We start from the raw sequence: 25,608 nt of genomic DNA on the forward strand, positions 1-25,608 counted from the left end.
GCAGGAGAAGAATGACAGCCAGGAGCCTCAGCTGCAAACAATATTATCAATTCAAGAAGGTAGTAAACTGCATCCCTTTCGAAATGCAGCAGCAGGAGAAGAATGAGAGCCAGGAGATTCTGCTGTCAACACCATAATCAATTCAAGAAGTCAGACAGAAACTGGATCCCTTTTGAAATGCAGCAGCAGGCGAAGAAACGAGCCATGGGGCTTTGCTGCAAACACCATCATCAATTCAAGAAGGCAGCTAGAAACTGCATCCCTTTCAAAATGCAGCAGCAGGCGCAGAGGGCTATCCAGGAGGCTCTGTTGCAAACACCATCATTAATTCAAGAAGGCAGCCAGCATCTGTACCCCTTTTAAAATTTAGCACTAGGAGAAGAAGCAAGTGATGAGGCTCTGCTGCAAACACTATTATCAATTAAAAAAGGCAGTCAGAAACTACATTCCTTTCAAAATGCAGTAGCAGGAGAAGAAGCGAGTGAAGATGTTTTGCTGAAAACACCATCGTCAATTCAAGAAGGCAGCCAGAAACTGCATCCCCTTTGAAATGTAGCAGCAGGAGAAGAGGTGTAGACAGGAAAATCTCGTACAAACATCATCAATTCAAGAAGGCAGCCAGAAATTGTACCCCTTTCGAAATGAAGCAGAAGGAAAAGAGGGCAAGCCAGGATGCTCTGCTGCAAACACATCATCAATTCAAGAAGGCACCCAGAAACTGCATCCCTTTCAAAATGCAGCACTAGGAGAAGAAGCGAGCCAGGAGGCTCTGCTGCAAACACCGTCAATTCGATAAGGCAGTCAGAAACTGGATCCCTTTCAAAATTCAGCAGAAGGAGAAGAAGCAAGCCAGGAGGTTCTGCAGTAAAAACCATCATCAATTAAAGAAGGCAGCCAGAAACTGCATCCCTTTCGAAATGCAGCTGCAGAAGATGTGAGCCAGAAGGTTCTGTTTCGTACAGCATCATCAATTCAAGAAGACAGCCAGAAACTGCATTCCTTTCGAAATACAGCAGTAAGAGAAGAGGGCGAGCCAGGAGGCTCTGCTGCAAACACCATCATCAATGCAGCCAGAAAATTCATTCCTTTCAAAATGCATCAGCAGGAGAAGAATCGGGTCAGGAGGCTCTGCTGCAAATACCACCAATTCAAGAAGGCAACCAGAAACTGTATCCCTTTCGAAATGCTGCAGCAGAAGAAGCAAGTTAGGAGACTATGCTGGAGACACCATCATCAGTTCAAGAAAGCTGCCAGAAGCTGCACCTATTTCGAAATGCAGCAACAGGAGAAGAAACGAGCCAGGAGGCTCTGCTAAAAATACCATCAATTCAAGAAGACAGCCAAAAACTGTGTCCCTTTCGAAATGCAGTAGCAGGAGTAGAAACGAGCCCCAAAGCTTTGCCAAAAACACTATCATCAATTCAAGAAGGCAGCCTGAAACTGCATCCCTTTTGAAATGCAGCAGCTGGAGAAGAGCGTGAGCCAAGACAGTCTGGTGGAAATGTCATCATCAATTCAATAAGGCAGACATAAACTGCATCCCCTTCAAAATGCATGATCAGGGGAAGATGGCCAACCAGGAGGCTTTGCTGCACACACCATCATCTTTTTAAGAAGGCAGCAAGAAACTGCATCCCTTTCGAAATGCAATAGCAGAAGAAGTGACCTGGGAGGCTCTGCTGCAATCACTAATATCAATAAAAAAAGTCAGCCAGAAAATACCTCCCTTTCGAAATGCAGCAACAAGAGAAGTGGTCGAGGCAGGAGGCTTTGCTGTAAACACAATCAATTCAAGAAGGCAGCCAGAAACTGCATCCCTTTCGAACTTGAACAGATGGATAAGAAGAGAGCGAGGATACTCTGCTGCAAACATCATCATCAATTCAAGAAGGAAGCCCAAAACTGCTGCTCTTCGAAATGCAGCAGCAGGAGATGAGGGTGAGCCAGAAGGGTATGCTGCAAACACCATCATCAATCAAAGAAGGCAGACTGAAAATGCATCACTTTCGAAATGCAGCAGCATGAGAAGAGGGCGAGCTAGAGGGCTCTGCTGTAAACACCATCATTAATTTAAGAAGGCAGCCATAAATGCATCCCTTTCAGAATGCAGCAGAAGAATAGGGCAGGCAGAAAGTGCATCACTTCCGAAATGCAGCAGCAGGAGAAGCAAGCCAGGAGGCTCTGCTTTAAACACCATCATCAATTCAAGAAGTCAGCCAGAAACTTCATCCTTTTTGAAATGTGGCAGCAGGAAAAACAGCGAACTAGGAGGCTCTGCTGCAAACACCATCACCAATTCAAGAAGGCAGCCAGAAAGTGCATCCCTTTCAAAATGCAGCAGCAGGAGAAGAGGGCAAGTCAGGAGTCTTTGCTAGAAACACCATCATCAATTCAAAAAGGCAGCTAGAAACTGCATCCATTTTGAAATGTAGCAGCAGGAGAGGAAGCAACCCAGGAGACTGCTGCAAATACCATTATCAATTCAAGAAAGCAGCCAGAAACTGCATCCATTTCAAAATGCAACAGAAGGAGAATAAGGGAGTCAGGAGGCTTTGCTGCAAACACCATCATCAGTTCAAGAAGGCAGCCAGAAACTGCATCCCTTTCGAAATACAACAGCAGGAGAAGAAGAGAGCCAGGAGGTTCTGCTGCAAACACCATTATCAATTCAAGAAGGCAGCCAGAATGTGCATCCCTTTCAAAATGCAGCAGCAGGAGAAGAGAGCGAGTCAGGAGGCTTTGCTAGAAACACCATAAGGCCGAAGTCGAGTTGGAGCTTGACCTGCTCCTCGATCCTACGGGCCTTATCTGGGTTGACCCGGTAGTATCCCTGAGCTATGGGTTTCACGCCCTCTTTGATACTGATGGAGTGCTGTAACACATCCGTGCACCCAAGGGTGTCTTGGATGACTTGCGAGTTTCGATGTAGAAACAGGCGGATATCTTCCCTGTGGGTGGCAGCGAGACCTGGGGTGATGACTTCCAAGTTCTCGAGGATTTTGGAGTTAGTGGTGGGCGCATAGGCCAGGGCAACAGTACCAACTACTGCCTCGGGGGTGGATTTATCATCCTCGGGTGTCTCCTCACTACTGGTCTGGTATGGTTTCAGGAGAATTATATGGAGCCACTTGGACCTCTGTTTTCCACAGTCTACAAAGTAATTCAAGCTCCCACACTTTCCCAAGATTTTGAGGGGGCCCGAGAAGTGGGTTTTGAGGGGCCTCGTGGCGCCTGTCTGGAGTACAAGGACCTGTTCTCCCGTCTCAAAAGAGCAGGAGCGGGCGGTCTCATTGAATTTTACCTTCACCCATTCTTGGGTGGCCGCCTCTGTGGTCTGGGCTACTGCCCAAGCTGCCCGAAGGTTTTTCTGAATAATAGGTAGTTCTTCTGTCCAATCCTTGTGAGTGGGGTTCGCCCATGCATCATATAATATGTCAAGTGGCTCTCGGGTGAAGTGAGTATACAATAGCTCGAAGGGGCTATACCCGGTGGTCTCGGAGCGAGCGTGGCGGGCGGGAAAAAAGGGCGTACGGGAGGTTGTCCTCCCATGAGCCACCCCCATCGTGCTCCAATTTTTTTAGCATCATAGGTAGCGATTGGTGGAATCGCTCAATGATTCCTTGGCTCTCAGGGTGGTAGGGTGTTGTGTGAAAGTGCTTGATTCTGTGACTGGCCATGCCATCACGGAATTCTTTCGACATAAAGTGTCGACCATGACCTGTCCATATTGTGGCAGGGAATCTGAACCGACAAAAGAACTTCACTAGGGCCTTCACTGCATTTTTCGAGCTCTTGCTCCTTACCGGAATTGCCTCTGGGTATCAGGTAAAGCGGTCGATGATGGTAAGGCAATGGGCGTTCCCTGATTTACTTTTCATCCTCCCCTGCGGAGTAAAATAGTCATTGAGGACGTCCCTGAAGGGGACGCTGGTGGAGGGGATATTCCTGAGGGGGGCCTTGGGGACTACCTCGTTTGGGTTTCCTGCCACTTGGCATGTGGGACAGGAGGCAATGAACTGCTTTACACTCTTTTGGATGCTGGGCCAGTGGAACTTGCCCTTGACAGCACGAGCGGTACGAGCGACACCGAAGTGCCCGCTGACGCTGTCATGTGCCAAACTTAGCACATCCTTCTGTAGAGTTAGGGGGGACTACCACAAGTTTATGGCGCATCTGGGATGGCTCGTTGGCCCTGGGTTACTTTGTACGGGAGGTTGTCTTCCAGCAGGAAGGCGTCCTTTACTAGACCGTGAGGGCATCCTCGCTGGTGGCAGCCTCCCTGCGGAGGCGGCTGATTGAGGCGTCTGCCTTTTGTTCTTATATTAATCTTTCCCTCACGAGGGAGGGCAGGGCAGCTGCGGCTCCGGTAATGAGGAGGGTGGTAGGGGTTGGAGTATTCTCGGCTTACTTAGGGGTGGGGGTTGGTTCCTGGAGTCACGGGATAGATCCTAGAGACAGGTCAGGGAGAAGCAGATCCTCCTGCTTTCGTTGGGGAGGCCGTGGGGTGGCTGTGGGTTTGGACGGCTTTAGGCAGCGGAGAGGGATGGAGGGGTCCCTCCACTGGACAAGATCTTGTCCCAGGAGGAGGGTTTCCTCGTGGTGAGCATCTTGGCTACGCCGAAGATGTGTTCCCTCTCTCGAGAGGCGTCGCCTGTGGTAACCCTTAAGCGGACTCTTGGAAGGTCCTTTTGCTCCCCATTCACCCAGAGGATCGTCATTCATTCATCTTCCCGAATGATGGCTCCAGGGGGGACTTTGCTATGCACTATCAGGCTGACTTCCGACCCGGTGTCTCCTATATTTTCTAATTTCCGGGGAGGACTGGACCCGTCTGGAGGTGCGACCCTCACAGACTCAAGCCCAATCCACCCAGTGGGCCGTTTAGGGCAAGTTACTGTACCTACTGTCTTCAGCTGGTTGTAACGAGGGCAAAGCTTATACGTGAAGGAGTAATGTCCCCGTTTTCTGCAATTGCGCCAGATTTCATGGTGGAACTCCCGCAGGGGGGTGGTGCCAGCTGCAAGTGGCGATTAGGGGGCAGGGACAAGAGGCGGCGGTGGTGGCCTCGGAGGCGGGTGAGAGAGGGCCTTGGGCCGATTTCGGCACTGGACAGAGGAATGCCCCGATGTTTTACAATAATTGCATGTAAATGGCTCCTGAGTTTCCATTCTTGGGGGAAGCAGATCCCCCGAGGAAAGGCAGGGGATAGATCTTCTGTCCCATTGATCCCTCCTGAGGGTGGTGAGTCTCCCACGTATCAGACATATGGCAACATTCCATTAGGGTTGCAGGAGTCCTTTCTACTAAGTGCGTGGCCAGAGCGGGAGGTGCGTAGTGCTGGAAGTGTTCCAGCTTGAATTTTTCGAGTACCTTGGCTGCACTGGAGGCCCCTTTGGCCTCGAGCCATTTCGCTAGCACCCACTCTGAATGGTACGCCCAATTTGAACATGTCTGGCTGCATCTCTTCTCTGCCCTCTCCATTGTCTCCTTCAGTGCTTGGGGTTGATCTCGTACGCCTTGATGACAGCTTGGCGTACGAGCTCCCAATCTCCCTGGTCCTCCACCGGGAAGGTGTGATAGGCAGTCAGTGCTTCCCTCCGAAGAATTTTGCAAGGACAAGGGGAAAGTTCAGTGGGGGAGAGGGCGCAGCAGTTGAGGACCCTTTCAGCTCGCTTGAGCCATACTTCAGGTTCTGCCTCTGTCCACTTAGGCATAAATGAGTGGGCTTGGCTGAGGGCGCTCATCCCCGCCATGGGAGAGGGCGGGGATGCATTCTGCTGGGCTAACATTTGGAGTTCATGGGCGTGCTGTCGCTGTCGCTCCTCTCTCTCCTTCTCTCTCTCTCTCTTGTCTCTCTATCTCCTCTCTTCTCTCCTGGGCGATTCTCCCTCTCTCCTTCTCTTGCCTCTCTATTTGTCTCTCTTGCCTCTCTATCTCCTCTCTTCTCTCCTGGGTAATTCTCTCTCTCTCCTGTTCTTGCCTTTCTATCTCCTCTTTCTTTTCCTGGGCAATGCTTTCTTTCTTCCATCCTTGTCTTTCTATCTCCTCTCTTTTCTCTTGGGCTAGTCTTTCTTTCTCTTTCTTCTGCCTCTCTTTCCCCCCTCTCTTGCCTTTCTAGCTTCTCTCTTTTCTCCTGAGCTATTCTCTCTTTCTTCTTCTCCTGTCTTGCCATCTCTCTCTCTGCCTTTGCAGCGTCTAGGTTCCTCTGGACCCATTCCCTTAACTCTCGACCTGTCAGTTCTAGGTCTCTTCCTGCCTCCATGTAGAATTTGAAATCCTCATTATGTTGGGCTCTTGGAGTCGCCATCCTGACAAACTTACTTGTCAAATGAACTTAAAGTGATAAATAAATGGGTTTCAGGAACCGATTTTAAGTTAAAATATATTTCATCTCTCGCGCGGCCTCGGCCGGTTATTGCTGGGGTAGGGGTATTTGTCGGCTCATGAGACGTGGAATTTTATTTTGTCACAGAGGACGTGGAATTTGATGGGCATCATGTGGGATGTGGAATTTGATGGGGATCACGTGGGATGTGGAATTTGATGGACGTCACGTAGGACGTGGAATTTGGGTGGACGTCACGTAGGGCGTGGAATTTGATGGACGTTGCATAGGACATAGAATTTGAGTGGACGTCACGTAGGACGTGGAATTTGACAGACGTCGTGTAGGACGTGGAATTTGTTTCCGTTCCGTAGGACTTGGAAATTTGATTTTGTCTCTTAGGACTTGGAATTTGGATCCATCCCGTAGGACTGGGAAATTTGATTTGTCTCGTAAGACTTGAAAATTTGATATTGCCTCATAAGACTTGGATGATTTGGTCTCTTAGGACTGGGACTTTGGTGGTGTCTCATAAGACTTGGAGTTTTCGTCTTGTAGGACTTAGAATTTGGTGGCGTCTCGTAAGACTCGGAAGTTTTCGCCTCGTAGGACTTAGAATTTGGCGGCGTCTCATAAGACTTGGAATTTGGATCCATCCTGTAGGACTGGGAAATTGGATTTGTCTTGTAAGACTTGAAAATTTGATATCGTCTCGTAAGATTTGGAAATTGGATTTGTCCAGTAGGACTTGGAAACTTCGTCACGTAGGACGTGGAAATTGCTAATGAAAAAAAAAATTTGCTGAGAGTGACCCGAGTATGAACAATTTTTAGAGGAGCAAACTACTCAGGCGATGAATGAAGATTTGGTAGGTATGCGGGGAGGGAGGCGGGGAGGGTGAAGGTCGTCCGACTCTCACTGATGTGGGTTATTTTTAGGCACTGGTTGAATGAACCCTTCTGTTTACAAATACTATCTGGTCTCCTGACTGCGGGGAATTTCCCAGGATGGGCAGGTAATAGTAAAATGACCTCATGATTTTCCCTAGAAGCGGAGTTCAAATTTCGCTTTCCTAACACCTGATTTGAGTTGTAGCTACTCTGAGAGAGAGTATTTCAGCGATGCAAGCTGATTTTCGTCTTATCCCACATGGGCATTTGTCTGTGCCTAAATAATTCGGCTGTTCCGAAATGCAAAGTAAAATTTAACATAGAGGAATTTCTTTCGCACTATTCCTCGAAAAGCAAATGGCAAAGTGAAAATTTAACACGGGAATTTCTTTCGCACTATTCCTCGAAAAGAAAATGGTTAGCACTTATTATTTCCTAACTACCTATCATGAAAGGCATGCATTAACAAATTCTAATACAGGTGGTTCTCTTCTCTCAGTTGATACATGCATCCCTATTTCCCTAATTTCCTAGGAACAGTCACAATTAAAAAATTTCTTTGCTAAGATAAACACATTACTTATGTGGAACTCTCTTGGTCTGTGCTCTTGGTACCAGGTTCAGGATTTGTCTTGCACCTAGCTTAGCTTTGCTAATCACTGATTTGGCGAGTTGCAAATGCAACAAAACAACAATAGAGGGGGAAATGCAACTGCAAAATGAGATCTATGGAAAGGTCACCATTTTTATGTATTTCCCCGGATTTCTAGATTTGTAGAATACTTTTACAGGCTGGCAACGGAACTTCATTTATTTAGCCTTGGAAATCTGACATTATGTTAAATGAAATCATAAAAAATAAAAGAAAAAGATGATTCACATGAGCTTAGGGCTCTACTTCATGAGGGAATGTTACGTAAACCCTTTGGTTAAATTAAGTAATTACATTTACAAGAAAAGAATCAAAAGAAAATGGTTAAATGAATTATTAAGAGTCTTGCAAAGCCTGAAGATCTTCCTACTGGAGTCTTGAATGGTGGCAAGGCACAGTCCAAGATGAGTCCACAGCATATTGGTCCCTCTGCAAGAGAGAGTTAAACATTATACACCAGTAAAGGAAAATATAACACATACAATGATTCGAGGCTGCACTGATGGTGCCAAGGACTCTAGGAATGAATGAACACTTTACACTGGAGCACAAAACACTGGGAATGGCACTGGATAAAATGGTACAAAGGATAAAGAGTAATACTGGCACCCAATAAACACTTCTAATGGCAAACTGTCTTGACTGAAAGGTCTTTACTCGTACTTTACCTTAGGGGAAGTGGGTCTCTGGTGAAGAATGGTGAGGGGCAATCACACACGTGGCACTGTACACTTATCACATGTACGTTCTGTTCGAGGATGACTGTAGAACTGGATTCAAATTCGGAGTCTGGTGTGGACAGGGGGCTGGGGGCGGGGGCCTCTCAGCAACTCATAGCATCCTCCCGTGCATGTATGGCTAACTGCAAAGATCTTCCTATCCAAGCTCCTTTTAAGGCAACTGCCAAGGGTAGGGGCCCCAGTGTCGGGCCCATGTGGTGACCTAGCTGAAGATGTGTCATTTTCCAGGTGTTCCGATCATCTGCTGGTATCTCCCCAGGTATCCTGTGGCAAGACAATTCAGCTGGCTCAATCTGCCTTTAGAATGGTTGTTTTAAGCAGCTTAGTTGGGCTAAGCTCCTTAAGGGAGTGACACTCTGCCGGCTCAATCTGCCTTTAGAATGATTGTTTTAAGCAGCTTAGTTGGGCTAAGCTGCTTAAGGGAGTGACACTCAGCCTCTTATCCTTGCCCCTTTCGACCGTACCATCTAAATGTCTGTCCCAGGCAAAGGAAGGGGACAGATCGAAATGTTGATATTGTTATGTGTTGGTATCTAGGTCAACTGGGGTCAATACATACGCAGTGACGATTATACTCTCGATAAACTAAGGGCAAACTAAAATAAACCATGCCCTGACTTCTTGTTAGTTATAATATATATATATATATATATATATATATATATATATATATATATATATATATATATATATATATATATATATATATATATATATATATATATATATATATATATATATATATATTATATATATATATATATATATATATATATATATATATATATATATATATATATATATATATATATATATATATATATATATATATATATATATATATAATATATATATATATATATATATATATATATATATATATATATATATATATATATATATATATATATATTTATACATATATATATATATATATATATATATATATATATATATATATATATATATATATATATATATATATATATATATATATACGAGGGTAAGTCAAAAAGTTCCAGGAAAAATTCAATATACTCTTTATTTAAGGAAATTCAAACATCATTTTTCTACATATCAACCATCTAACTCTATACACTTTTCAAGGCGCTGTTTCCAAGGCACCTCTGCAACCCTTCTTTGTAGAAATTTGGGGCCCTTCTATTAAACCATGTTGAAACTGCATGTTTAGCAGCATCCAAAGATTCAAACCGGACTCCTCTTAAGTGTTCCTTGAGTTTTGGGAACAGGAAAAAAATCTGAAGGAGCAAGATCAGGACTATAAGGAGGATGTGGAAGAGTTTCCCACCTAAATTTCCGTAGGACTTCTCTTGCAACCCTTGATGAATGTGCTGGAGCGTTACCATGATGGAACAAAATTCTGCGGTGCAACTTTCCTCGACGTTTTTAGCCAATGCAGTCTTCAGTTTTTGCAAAACACCTTTGTAGTAGTTCCCGGTGATTGTTTTTGTCCTTCAAGGAAATCAATCAAAATCACTCCTTTGGTCCCAAAACACTGTTGCCATAACCTTCTGGGCAGATCTCGCCACTTTGAACTTCACTGGTGCAGCTGAACCTCTTGGTAACCATTGCTTTGATTGAATTTTACTTTCTGGGTCATATTGATGGATCCAAGTTTCATCTCCAGTAACAATCCGGTCAAAAAAAATCTGATTCATTTGGTTCAATCTTCGTTAAAACTGCAAGAGAAAGTTCAGCTCTTTGATGCAGTTGGTCTTCGCAACGCTTTGGGACCCAACGTGCTGAAAGTTTACTCAAACCAAGATTTTCATTTAAAATTGAAAATGCGGAACCATGGGAGATCCCAGTTTCATTAGCTATCATATCGATAGTAATCCGACGATCTTCATCCACTAGATTCTGCACCAAAGCCACAATTCTTTCATTTTTTTGCAGTCGATGGTCTTCCCTCTCTTGGGTTGTCTTTGAGGTCCTCCCGACCATCCTTAAATCGCTTTATCCAATCATAAACAACTGATTTAGATGGAGAAGAATCTCCATAAACTTGTTGCAAAGCTTCAATAATTTTTCCTGGTTTCCAATCAAGCTTGGTCAGGAACTTGATGTTAGCTCTCATCTCAAAATTTTTATTTTCCATGGGTTCAAGAAGTTACTTTTCTGAAGCAGATGTTAACACCACGGTAGCAAGAGGATGACTGAGGTAACAAGTCTATATGATCACTACATCACAGATAATTGTTTACCAAGTATTTGGGTTGTTTCATTCCTGTGTAAATACATCATTCAAAATTTTTTCCTGAACTTTTGACTTACCCTCATATATATATATATATATATATATATATATATATATATATATATATATATTATTTAAAGGACACATATATGCATTTCATAGCTTCAATGCTTTAAGATGTTATCGTGGAAAGTTTGGGAGTGAGAGCGAACTGGGTCGAGAGATTCGATGCAGATTGCTGAAACAGTGCATATTTTGATTCCTTCAGCTCTTTCTTGAGAAAGCTCAGCAATATTGGAGATCAGGTGATCTCCGAAGCGCTATGTATATTTCGTGAGTACGTGCGTTACTTTGATCTGATTATGCCAAAATCTGCCTAAAAGTGAGTTTGATCGTTCATTAATGTGATAGAACTGCAGTTATCCAGTCATAACTTTGAAGTGGTTCCAGGCTTTGAGAATCGGCAGATAAGATGTCTGTGGACTTGTGGAAATAGCTGGGTGGTTTGATAAAGAGGACATATGCAAGTCATTTGCAATGTCAGTCTCTTTATGTGGTAGACTTTTTTTTTTTTTTTTTTTTACATGACGTTTAGTTGTTGATTTGGGAGTATGTAAGATTTTGTGTATTTCCAGGCTATTAGCCATAATGAGACTTCTTTTAGTCAGAAGTGCTTCATGATTTAGAGTTTAGTTATCTGACTCGATAATTCATTTATTATGCATTTTAATCTTTGCTTTTTTATTCATTTCTTGTTGGGTTATTTGAATAATAAACCTATTTTTTGTAGGAAATACTGTGTTTCTTTAAATAGTCCATTTAATTGCTTTGTGAGAATGAGTGAGGTGAGAGAGAGAGAGAGAGAGAGAGAGAGAGAGAGAGAGAGAGAGAGAGAGAGAGAGAGAGAGGGGGAAAAAGTGCGAGTGAGATCAGGGTCGAACCTTTTTACGTCTTCTTTCTGAAATTAGATCGCTTAGATCACACTACGTACACTTCCAAAACAAGTGTTGATCTGTTCCCTGTAACAGATGTTAATGGTGGCAGCGGGTAAAAAGTTAAATGGTCTCAATTAGGGTAGCGAAAGAGGGAGATTACTAATAGACTAATTGCCAACAGGGATGCCGAGGGCTCTCGCGCTGCTATAAGCGACAAGTGAGCAACCAAATCAGTAGTGAATGATTGAGTGTCGGGTTACGTGTATACACACGGGGAATTACGCGCTAATACGGTGAATTCTTTCTTTTTTTTTTTGTTTATATTCGAGCATTCGGGAGTGGGAAATTGTGATATGATCTCTAGGCAATGTTGGGTTAACAAAATACACAAATATGTGTGAATAGTGGCGATTGGGAGTTAAGTTAAATGGTGATCGTGCGATATTTATGCTTAACCAAGCAATAGTGGGAAGTCAACACCTTCCATTTTCTTTGGAGTGGGCAATGTCACAAGTTGCACATAGCTCCGTTTTCTTTCAAATTGGTGAGTACCCCATTCTCGTAAGTTGCGCAGAACTCCGTTTTCTGTTTCACGAGTGTTAGGTACTCAGTTTTCTGTTCTTCTTTTAGAGGGGGTAACTTTTGCCTCTCTCTAGTGTTTCCTTTAGGTCCCTTCTTATTTTTTTTTTCTCATGCTGCTACGCTCAGGGCGTGTAATCACTTACGAAATGCAGAACGATGCAGCAAGCACATCCCAATCAGTTGTGGTGCATAAGGTGACGAGCGTTAGCGCGGGAATTACTAATTTTAAAGGGTTAGTGGATGGGAAGCCAACCCAAAATATAGAAACGTTCATTGAATCAGTGAACAATTACCTGGATTCCAAGAAAATTACGAATGGCGCTGAAGCTTTAACAGAGGCTAAAGCGTTTTTAGATCTGGATAAAGGAGATATTGGAAAACGGGCACGCAGTTTCGGGTTCAGAAGGTGTAGAAATTGGAATAAACTGCAGAAATTTCTACGAGCTACTTATGGCGGAGTTCAACGTGAGTGTGCAGTTCGAATTTGAGCGTTTCTCAAAATAAAGAAGGGCAACGATTCACTGGTCACATACAGTGCTAGTTTATTTGATGCAGTAGGGAGTTAAAGAAATCTATAACAGGATCTCCATGGGTAACTGGAAATAATATCTCCTTAGATAATTTTGAAAGATTGTTACACTTTGCTAACGTCGGTCCCAGATGTAATTGTAGATAGTTTTGACAAAAGAATTGATCTGGATACAGACGAATCCTTTTTGTTTGCACAGATTAATAAAAATCTATCAAAATGCCCGACACTGGACAGTAGTTTTGTACAGGGAGGTGCAAAGATGTCTGCTGCGGTTTCGAAACCCCAGAACAATGTTAGTCCCTCGCATTCGGGAAATGATGCAACAGCGAAGACGTGCACGAGTAGAATCAAAGAAAATTCCAGAGAGATCAGTAACAACAATTCGTTGTTTTAATTGTGATAAACTAGGACATAGTAAATCAAATTGCAGAGTGAGATATTGTTCAGCTTGCAAATCTTCAGACCATGGGTGGAAATTTTGCCCAGCCACAAAGAATAGAGATTATTCAGGGAAGTCACGGGGTGGTTTTTCTAGATATGACAGAAGAATTCCACATGATGCAAGTTCTAGATACACAAAGGAACAGCAGAATTTTCACAAGGCAAGTCCGAAAACGGACATAGGATAATGAGCAATCAGGTCTTAGAGTCACTAGAACCTAGGCCGATTGTAAGGGGTTTTTCTAATGGCAGTGAAATTTCTATTTTCATTGATTCTGGTAGCTCAGTTAACTTAGTAAATGCTGACCTTTTTCACTCGAAGTTTCCAGAGTGTAAATTAGTCCCTATTAGTGAGAAAGTGTGTGACGTACAAGCGAGGAAACTGAATATTTTAGGTTCGTCATTTCTTACGCTTTGTATCGGCGGAAAGACAATAGTAGAATCATTTTTGGTCATAGAAGGATTAGCCTTAGGTGAAATGGTTTTGCTAGGACACCCTTCTTGCATGCGACATAACATCAACATTCTTATGGGAATTCAGGGGATTACAATAGGTGAGCCAAGTTGTTTTGTTCCATATATACACAGGAAAAAAACTTGTGAGAAACCTAAGACGCAGTCTGAGACATGTGTAACACAGTCATTAGAGAGTGAAGATATTCCGCAAAAATCTTTCAAAGGATTCTTGTTGGAAGATATTGAATTGCAACCGCGAGCTCCTACATTGGTTAAAGTGTCGCTGAAAGAGAAAAATTTACCTTCTCAAGTGTGCGTTGTTGAGGGAACCGAGAAATTCAAAGACATTGTGAGTACGGTGTCAGTAAATGAAGTTTCAGTCGCAGGCGTAACTACAGTAGAATTAGTTAGCTATCAAGACTCAGTGAAAAAATATCACAAGGGTACTTATGTAATTGATTTTGAAGAGTTTAAGGAAGAACATAAATTAGTGAGTTTTTGTGGAGACGGGAATATGTTTCCTAACGAGGAGCAACAGTTCCGAAGTCAGGTTCTACATGAACACTTGGCTAAAGTTGATTATCCTGAATATTCAGATAAAGTAGACAAAGTGTTGAAAGAATATCTAGATATAATTGCTTTGAAGGGAGATAAGCTAAGGGTTACAGATGTTTTAGAACATTCAATCCGCCTAGAAAAGGGTACCAATCCCATATATATTCCAGCATATCGAATTCCTTTTAAGATCAGAGAAGAAGTAGAAAAGGAAGTTCAGAGATGGGAGTCGGAGGGAATTATTAGACAGAGCTCTTCCCCCTATAATTTTCCTTTATTTGCAGTTCCTAAGAAAGACAGTAGCATCAGAGTTTGTGTAGATTTTCGTAAATTGAATGAAAAACATGCCCAGATAGATATCCTGTAGCTTGTTTGCCTGATTTGTTTGTTAAGATCGGTGGCAAGAATATATATTCATCTATAGATCTTATGCAAGGGTTTTTACAGGTTCCCTTTGTGAGAGTAGCCGTAAATATACAGCATTTTCGGTACCAAAGGGACATTACGAGTTTAATAGGATGCCTTTTGGATTACAAGGGTCCCCAATAACATTTACTTGACTGGTTAACACAGTACTTCATGGCTTGTTAGGAAAGTCGTGTGTTTGTGTACATGGATGACATTCTCATATGCACTGATACGATTGAAGAACATCTAAAAGTGTTAAAAGAAGTCCTCAAGCGATTACGGTTTGCTGGATTAAAGGTCAAATTGGCCAAATGTGAGTTTCTGAAGAGAAAAATTGTCTATTTAGATCATGTTATCTCTAAAGAGGGAGTCAGAGTGAATGATGAGAAAGTTAAAGCCATTGTGAATTTTCCAGTTCCCAAAACCAGGAAACAGATTCGTTCATTCCTAGGTATGTCGGGTTTCTTTCGCCGTTTTGTGCGGAATTTTTCTACAATAGCGTCTCCATTGACAGATTTGTTACAAGAAGACGTTAAGTTTGTTTGGGGTGATAGTCAGCAATTAGCTTTTGAGAAGCTTAAGAACGCTTTGGTGAACCCACCAGTTTTGAAGTTTCCAGATTTGAGTCAACTGTTCACCTTAGTGACTGACGCGAGTCAGGAAGGTATAGGTGCGTGTTTGATGCAGAAATTTGAGGGGAAATTACACCCAATTGCTTTTTATAGCAGAAAGTTCAAAACGCGTGGTAGTAACGAAAGGCTGATGTCAGTTGTGGACAAGGAGGCTTTCGCAGTCGTCTCTAGCCTTGTTCATTTTAAGATGTTGTTGTTGGGAAATAAAGTTGAGATTTTTACAGATCATCAACCGTTGTTAGAGCTTTTTAATAAGCCAAATTTGTCGCCCAAGAGAGCACGTTGGTTCCTGACATTGAGAGATTTTGATGCAAACCTCAAATACATTGAAGGTAAGCATAATGTAGTTGCAGATGCATTGAGCAGATATTTTCCGGTCGAGGATGAGGGAGTACAAACCGAATCCTGTGTGGGAGAAGAGAATAAATATTTGGTGTCTAATGTCTCTGATACTAGTAGTTCTGTGATATCGCATGTAGGAGACAAACACGTTCCTATAGTGCAGACTTCGGAGAGTAAGAGTGTGTCGGCAGTCTCAGAAGAGATTGTTATTCGTGATAGTGAGGGTAACGCTGTGTGTTATATTACGGGTGAAAATGTCACTTGGGACATAGGCTTGCTCGAACAAAAGCAAGATGAAGATAAATTGTTGTCAGATGCTAAGGCATTTCTTAGGGGAGTTTCACCGAAGAAAGGGTATAAGCTACCTTTTTCTGGTCTAGAGTTGGAGAATAATTTATTGGTGAGGAAAGTTAAGTATAACTTGCGAAGTACTCGAAGCATGGGTGAAATTACACAAATCATCGTGCCAGAGAGTCTAGTACCACAAGTTCTAGACATTGTACATTGTAAATTTGGTTCTCCTCATTTAGGTGTGGACAAGACGTATGAAAACGTCAGGTCAAAGTTCTTTTGGAAAAATATGTTTTCCGCAGTGGAGGCCTTTGTAAAGAGTTGCGCTGTTTGCAATGCGAATAAGCCAGCGACGACAGTGTCGTGTCGTTTGGGTTCATATCCCATACCACATAGGCCGTTTCAGAGAGTGCATATGGATATTCTGGGTAACTTCTCAGAGTCCGCTTATGGTTATAGACATTTATTAGTAGTTGTTGACGAGTTAACTCGCTTTGTCGAGATTTCCCACTGAAGTACAAATCAGCTGAGGAAGTAGCTATAGCGTTCTTTAAGGGGATAATTTGTAGATATGGTGTTCCTGAATGTCTGCTCACAGACAATGGTAGAGAGTTTATTAATAAGACTTTAGACGGTCTTGCTAATTTACTGGGAATAAAGAAAGTATCTATAATCCCGTATAGACCAGAAGCGAAATGGGTTATGTGAGAGGGCGAATCGGAAAATAATTGAGGCTTTGCGCATGACGGTGGGTGGTTCCGATACACATTGGGACAGATCTTTGGATGAAGTGCGATATAGTATCAATACTATGATGAATGACACAATTAAGATATCTCCAGCAGAAGCTTTGTATGGGTACAAGTTGAAAGGACCTTTTGATTTGTTGCCAGGGCGAGTTCAAGGTGATGTTACGGTCACTTCGTTGATAAATACAGCGAGAGAAAGATTTGCACGTATCAGTAAAGAACTTGAACTTAGTTCGCGCAATGGTAGAGAAAAGTAACTCGAAATCGAGGAGTAGCTTTTTCGATGGGTGATAGAGTGTTTGTTAAAGTGAATGTTCGGAATGATCTGAATTATAAATTAAGTCCGAAGTTCCACGGACCTTTTGAGATTGTAGAGATCAAGAAAGGGAATAGATTTGTAGTAAAAGATGTAAATACTGGTGTGACGAAATTGACCCATATTTCGAAGTTGAAGAAAGTTGGGATGTAATGGAACATTTGTATATAGTTATGTAGTGGAACGTTTGTATACAGTTAGAGGGATAAATGGGTTGATATTTGTATATATATGATATTTATTTTTTTTTTTTCTCTTGTTCATTCTAGATGTTGAAGTTCTTAATCATTTGTTTTCGAATGATTTTAGGAATTGAGACATGGGCTAATTTCATACGAGATTTGACCCGTGTGTTATTGTGTTATGATGTGTTTTATCATCTGACGCAATATCTTTGTTGTTTAGGATTTTATTTTATTTTTTTTTGGGGGGGGAGGTACTTAGTATATCGGACCGAACAAGTCTGATCTTTTTCGGGTTGGGAGATCGTATTCGAGTATTTTTATTTTTTTCTCAGGTTTTTTTTTAAATTAAGGGAGCTGTATTGTGAGTAATTGTAGTTGTTAAGATCATGGGAGCGATTGCCATTACGTCAATTGCTATTTTGTTGAGAATTAGTCAGGTGTTGCGAAATATTTGCTAACCGGAGTAGAACTTTCATGTCTTTTACGAGATATGATACCTTTTAGTGTTTGGATAAGATTCTCGTATTTTTTTTTTCTGTTGGATAGAATTTTTTTATGAGTGAGTTCCGTAGAGTTGTTGTGCTTAATAGTGAGTTGACTGTGGATATTCCGGATACACACTTGGAATTAGTTCACATTAAGAGTGTTTGAATTTTGCATTAGTAGTTTTTTTTTGGTTCAGTAACATGAAACCTTGTTGTTATTAGACCTTTTCCGAGTGTTTTTGGAGACTCAGTAGTGACATGGGATGGAGTAGAGACTATGTTCATTTTGGGAGATCAATATCAAGGTTCGGGAGTTGATTATAAGACAAGTTGTACTTTAGTTAGAGAGAAGTATGTGTGTGACAGTAGTATTTTCCAGTTGCGAGTTGTATCTGTGGGTGGTTGTGAATTGTCTTCAGTTCATGGACAGCCTCCGACAGAATGTGACTTTAGACAGTTCCTGCAAGATTACCACATTGTGTCCACCAGCACCCTTACTGCCGTGTTTTGCAAGGAGTGTGCAGTTACAATGATGTGCCAGGGCAACAAGTCGACATCATTCGTTCTTCAAGGATCCAAGCTGTTTGATGCTGCATGCAGAATGATGTCAACGAACTTTCTTGGTTATCAGCCGTGCTGTATTCAACAGTTCCGAGAAGATAATTATCGTCATACGCATAACGAGCATTTGTAGTGGCGGTACCTACAACCAAGGTGCCAATGACTGTTCCACCGTTGGAAGACATCGACGATCCCGTGATGTTCGAGTATCAGGAATATATTATGCCGACAATTTTAATTGTCTTAATAGCTATTTTACTGATAATTCTTGTTGTGGGGGTAGTAAAGCTTATTCGTGTTTGTAAGATTACATGTAAAGGCTCTAAGAACACAACCCCAGTGACTTTGGAAGTGCGTCATGAGAGCAGTCCTTAAAGCTGCAGTGCAGTAGACATTGCTAATTGAGCATAGCTCTATTTTGTTATGGTTTATACATATGTTTTTTTATTTTTAGTTCGCCATTAAGAGAGCGAGACGCTCTTATGTGGTGGCCGAGCACTATTTCAGAAAATATGGCTCTCTTTAAAAGGACACATATATGCATTTCATAGCTTCAATGCTTTAAGATGTTATCGTGGAAGGTTTTGGAGTGAGGCGAACTGGGGGAGAGATTCGATGCGAAATTGCTGAAACAGTGCCTATTTTGATTCCTTCATCTCTTTGCGCGAAGCTCAGCAATATTGGAGATCAGGTGATCTCCGAAGCGCTATGTATATTCGTGAGTATGTGCGTTACTTTGATCTAGATTATGCCAAAATCTGCCCTAAAAGTGAGTTTGATCGTTCATTAACGTGATAGAACTGCAGTTATCCAGTCATAACTTTGAAGTGGTTCCAGGCTTTGAGAATCGGCAGATAAGATGTCTGTTTTTAGGACTTGTGGAAATAGCTGTGGTTTGATAAAGAGGACATATGCAAGTCATTTGCAATGTCAGTCTTTTATGTGGTAGACTATTTTTTTGACATGACGTTTAGTTGTTGATTTGGGAGTATGTGAGATTTTGTGTATTTCAGGCTATTAGCCATAATGAGACTTCTTTAGTCAGAAGTGTTTTGTCATTTAGAGTTTAGTTATCTGACTATTGATAATTCATTTATTATGCATATTAATCTTTGCTTTGTTTTATTCATTTCTTGTTAGGTTATTTGAATAATAAACCTATTTTTGTAGGAAATACTGTGTTTCTTTAAATAGTCCATTTAATTGCTTTTTTGAGAATGAGTGAGGTGAGTTTGAGAGAGAGAGAGAGAGAGAGAGAAAGGGAAAAAGTGAGAGATCAGGGTCGAACCTTTTTACGTCTTCTCCCTGAAATTAGATCGCTTAGATCACGCTCATTACACTTCAAAACAAGTGTTGATCTGTTCCGTGTAACACATATATATATATATATATATATATATATATATATATATATATATATATATATATATATATATATATATATATATATATATATATATATATATATAAATATATATATATATATATATATATATATATACTGTATATATATATGTATATGTATATATATAATGTATCTACACTATATGTTCCAGCACTGCATGACAATGGCAACAGATGTCACCACAGACCGAGTGAAAGAAGACAAAAGTGTACTACAGGCGAAGAAGAACAGACTTGATACAAGAGAAAGCTTTCATTTGCTGGTTCAGCTTCTTTTTCTGAACTGAGTAGAGTCTTGAGAGTAATAAGTAATGAAAAGTGAGATTTCATCACAAAACCCGTATATTCTGCATGATATTTTGTTAACTTGTTTTGTGAAACAAGATGCAGGAATCATTGAAAGGGAATCTGAACTAAGAGTAAATAATATGACATTGAATTCATCTCATAGAAAATTAATTCAATCAGGGATTAAGTGGTTATTAAATGTGTATTAAATCACGTCTTGAGGCCCATAAATGAGTCAGGGCTCCATCATTTAAAGGACTGGAGTGAAATCGTGATACAAAACCTAACTGGCAATATCTTGTAATGATGCAGAATATTGCCTATGATTGAAGGAGTGCTGCTGCCTCAGATTTATCACCCTCTTTCAATAGGCAGTGACTTTCATTAAAAATCAATAATGAATCATTGGTCATTAAGACTTCGCACTGAAATTATGATTATCAGTTAGAAATCTAGATATAAAATAATGAATAGCAACTCATACAAGTTACAGAACTTGAATACTTTTGATATATGATTCAAAGATAAAATCTTTTAATCTAATGCACATTAAATCTGGAATATACCAGCTTCGCTATTAAGGAGTGAATACAATCATAATTTGTAGTTTTAAAATTTTCATTTCATTCTCATTTTTCTATTTTATGCTTCTTTCCTTTCTCAAAATTCGTCTGCTCTTTCTCTCTCGTCTGCTGGGCCTTTTCAAAATTGAACTTTTGTCTTTCTTATTAATAAAAACAATAAAAAAATAATTTTTTAAAAATTCTATTAATCAAATTTAAATATGGAAACTATAGTACTTTGTACAGTACTAATAGTATAGACAATACGCCCTTATTCATTTGAATATCAAATAATTTCTAAGGCTTTTTGCCCTGACTGGTTTGGTAACTCGAACAAAGCAGACGAATTACTAAAAAGATTTACGAGAACTTAATTCAAAAAGAAACTCTCTCTCTCTCTCTCTACACACACACACACACACACACATACACACACACACACACACACACACATATATATATATTCTGATTACATATATATATATATATATATATATATATATATATATATATATATATATATATATATATATATATATATACGCACAGGATCTTGTCTATCAGCGTTTCGCGCCTTTTTTCGTTCCGATCACTGAAAACATCTGTCTCGTCTGACTTCGGTTCCTGTCTCCAAGTCTTTGGTCGGACTTGGCAGATGGAGATAGACTCTTAGAATGACGTCATACTTATTACATTTATATTTAAGTATATCTTTCTTTCTGAATACTCCTCACTATTACTTAACCACCTACAATAGTAAGTGCTTTCTAAGTTGAAGTCAGGGTGGAAGCCTTGCGAACACATTTAGAGGACTGTCATTGCGCTTATCCTAACAAGCCATACGTTGTTTGGCGGAGAGAGAGAGAGAGAGAGAGAGAGAGAGAGAGAGAGAGAGAGAGAGAGAGAGAGATAAGAGATAACGATTTCACCCGAGAGACCAAAACTAATTCGGCCTTTACAGCCGATGGCCAGAAGGAGGAGAATGCCTTGCCCAGTCACAGCAAGCACCTGATGAGTTCGTCTCTAGACCTTCATAGTCCCAGTTCCATTAGGAAATTTAATATAAAAATTGTTATCCATATTGCAAAAAATAACGTTCATTTGTTGATAATGCAGATGATAATAACATAACATTGTTAATTTAACTTAAAAACCTTAATGTCAGATATACAAAGACATATCAGTTTTCTTAAAATAAAAAAAGGGTCTTGAAATCTGTCACACTGTTATTATTACTACTATACATATGAAAAATAAATTTCATAAACGTTATTGCAGGAACGATATTTTATATTAAAATCAATTCTTTTTCATATGAGTTAAAAAAATAATGTTAGCAAATAACGAAACTTTTAATTGTTAAATAATTGATGATATACACTCAAGTAATTAAGTAACTTACGTATAATTAATGAAGCAGGGTTTACAATAAGGCCTGCGTCTGTATAGATGAGATACCAAATCGCGAGTGCATCATCGTTCTTCACAACACCAACCATGGACGCCACTGATCCCTTTTTCTGGAAATGATGAACATCAGTCAAGAGCTAAGGTTAATTCACTCATTGACAACTTCGCTTTCAAATTAAACTTTATTTTTGCGTTGTTTTTATTCCATATTCTCAGACAGCGACGAAGTAAACGCCTTTCGATTCCTTAATGAGCTGTCTGGCTTTTTAAAAGTTCCATAATTACTTTAAATTACTTAAATCTTGTAAAAAACTAATGATTAAATATCGCCATGCAACATCATCCAAGACAGTAACGTATCGCCATGGTCAGATGGACCACTTCTTCCTTCTTTTATGCAATGTCTCTCCTTCACAACCTCATTAATATTAATCACTAATAAATATCAGTGACATTTATTGACACGGTCATTGTCCTCAGTAAGAAAAGGACTTTAAATGACTTTAAACGACCTCCAAGCGATGTTAGAATAGTCCAGCTTCTTCGTCTATTGAAGAATAGTTTAGCACATAGTGGAGAGAGAGAGTGGAGTTTATCAATGTTATCAGTGATAAGTGAATTAAGGTCATTGACTGACGAGTTCTAGTTTCAATGGTCCTAAATGTTTTCGTCTTTTGAAATTCATGTAGGTTTTTTTTTATGATAAATATGCCTGTTGTCTTCACTCTATACATGAATATATATAATTTATATATATATATATATATATATATATATATATATATATATATATATATATATATATATATATATATATTATACACACACACACATATATATATATATATATATATATATATATATATATATATATATATATATATATATATATATATATATATGTATAACTGAATCACAAAAATATGGAACGTGTCGAATGTATAAATAAAGATAAAATCCACGAAGGAAAGGGAAACACTGGAGTGCTGAGAGGCCTTTCGACTCTTTCGTCCTTTATGTAGCAGACTGAAGAAATATAAAAGTAAGTTTACAAAGAAAGCTCATATAAATGACAGATGGGGATTATAAGGGAAAAATATGTTCCTGGAATCCAACACAATTGAAGAATTAGTCTAGACTCTGTTGAGAAAACTTAGACAATTTACTTCATAAATCTTCTATATTAATGTTCTATAAGTTGAATTAGCAATGTTGTATTCTCTATTAATAACTGATAGACGTTATTTGTGTCATTTGGACAATAATCGCTATATTAAACTTGGTAACAGCATAAGGCCTCTGTGGGTCTAGAGACAAACACTACAGGGAAATGATGGGACTCAGTACGACATTCTCGACCTTCTGGCTTCAGGAATAAGGCCAGAATTCCCTCTCAGGGTTGAGGGGAGGAAATCGTTTTCAAAACATAAATGTTCTCTCTCTCTCTCTCTCTCTCTCTCTCTCTCTCTCTCTCTCTCTCTCTCTCTCTCTCTCTCTCCGTATGCAATTTATACTCATTTTTGTTTTCTGTATTTTGTATTTTCATAATCTGACGTTCATGCGTAAGTGGTTCTGAATACAAACTTTGCATTACTCTTGACACACTCTTTTGTTTTTAATTCACCTTCTTTTGAAGCATAAGATTGTATTATACAGTACATATGTCTTTATATTCCTGTAGAACTATTTAGTAAATTTAAAGCTCTTTACTTTGAAGACCATTCTTAGTTTTCTTAAAAGAATACTCTTGAGATGGCTATTTCTCTGTCCGTCCACACTTTTTCTCTCAGCCCTCAGAGCTTAAAAACTATTGAGTGGTGGCCTCTGTTGTTGGTACCTATAGCAGTACCAGAAATATGATTATGGCTAACTTTAACTTTAAATAAAAATTAAAACTATTGAGGCTAGAGGGCTGCTATTTGGTATGTTTAATGATTGGAGGGTGGATTATCAACATACCAATTTGCAGCCCTCTAGCCTCAGTAGTTTTAATTTTTATTTAAGGTTAAAGTTAGCCATAATCATATGTCTGGCACTGCTATAGGTACCAGCAACAGAGGCCACCACTGGACTGTGGCTGAGTTTCATGGCTAAGGCCACCACCAGACCATGGCCGAGTTTCATGGGCTGCGGCTAAGAGTTTCATGGGTCATAACTGAAAGTTTCATACAGCATTATAAGCTGTGTAGAAAACTCGATTGCTCCGAAGAAACTTTGGCACATTTTTTCACTTGTTTGTATTTAGCTTCACTGAACAGTTGGCCAGAGATGATATAATATTCAAGTCGAAGCCACACATACATGCACACGTACGTGCACACAGCCTCTCTCCATCTCTGACATACATAAAATCACATTAAAAGTGAAACTGTCATTTTCTAGGGATGAGAATTATCTTGATTTTCTCTCAGGTAAAATAAATAGAGGGAAATGAAGAAACGTCCTGCAAATATATTTGAAATGGAGAGTCAGTTAGTGTTCCATGTAACAGGGTTTTAGTTTGATAACATCACTCCCCAAGCTGAGGGAAATGAAATCTCTCTCTCTCTCTCTCTCTCTCTCTCTCTCTCTCTCTCTCTGAATGAGAGGTGTTATAAGTTAAAGTAAATGAGAATTACACAAAGGCAGACGGAATCTTCGATGTGTTTATATAACTGTGCTAATAATAATACACCCACGAATAGCAGAACTCTGGCATTGTATCACAAACCACCATGCGCCCAAATGGGTGGCCACAGGGAGAACATCCTTAGTGCAGAAAGACAAGAACAAGGGAAATATAGCAAGTAACTACAGGCCTATCACCTGCCTACCAATAATGTGGAAGTTACTAACGGATATCATCAGTGAAAGATGCGATACAGCTACCTACAGGATACAAACACACACCATCCCCACCAACAGAAAGGCTGCAGAAGGAATTGTAGGGCTCAAAAGACCAGCTCCTGATGGAAAAACTGTAATGAAGAATATAAGAGAAGGAGAACTAACCTAAGCATGGCATGGATTGACTACAAGAAAGCCTTTGACATGATACCACACACGTGGTTAATAGAATGTCTGAAAATATATGGGGGATAGGAAAGCACCATCAGCTTCCTAAAAAATACAATGCGCAATTTGAATACAGTACTTATAAGCTATGGGATAAGACTAGCAGAGGTTAACATCAGGAGAGGGTCTTTCAAGGCAACTCACTGCCCCACTACTCTTCGTAGTAGCCATGAGTCCCATGACAAAAGTACTGCAGGAGATGGATGCTGGGTACCAACTCAAGAAAGGAGGCAACAGAATTAACCATCTGATGTTCATGGACGACATCAAACTGTATGGCAAGAGCATCAAGGAAATAGAAACCCTAACCCAGACTATGAGGATTGTATCTGGGGACATCAGGATGGAGTTTGGGAAGGAAAAATGCACCTTGGTCAACATACAAAAAGGCAAAGTGACAACGACTGAAGGGATAAAGCTACCAGACAGGAATAGCATCAAACACACAGATGAGACAGGATACAAATACCTGGGAATAATAGAAGGAGAGAGGATATAAGACACCAAGAGATGAAGGACACAATCAGGAAAGAATATATGCAGAGACTTACGGTGATACTCAAGTCAAAACTCAATGCTGGAAACATGAGGAAA

The sequence above is a fragment of the Macrobrachium rosenbergii genome, chromosome 15, assembly GCF_040412425.1.
Source record: "Macrobrachium rosenbergii isolate ZJJX-2024 chromosome 15, ASM4041242v1, whole genome shotgun sequence".
NCBI classification, from domain to species: domain Eukaryota; kingdom Metazoa; phylum Arthropoda; class Malacostraca; order Decapoda; family Palaemonidae; genus Macrobrachium; species Macrobrachium rosenbergii.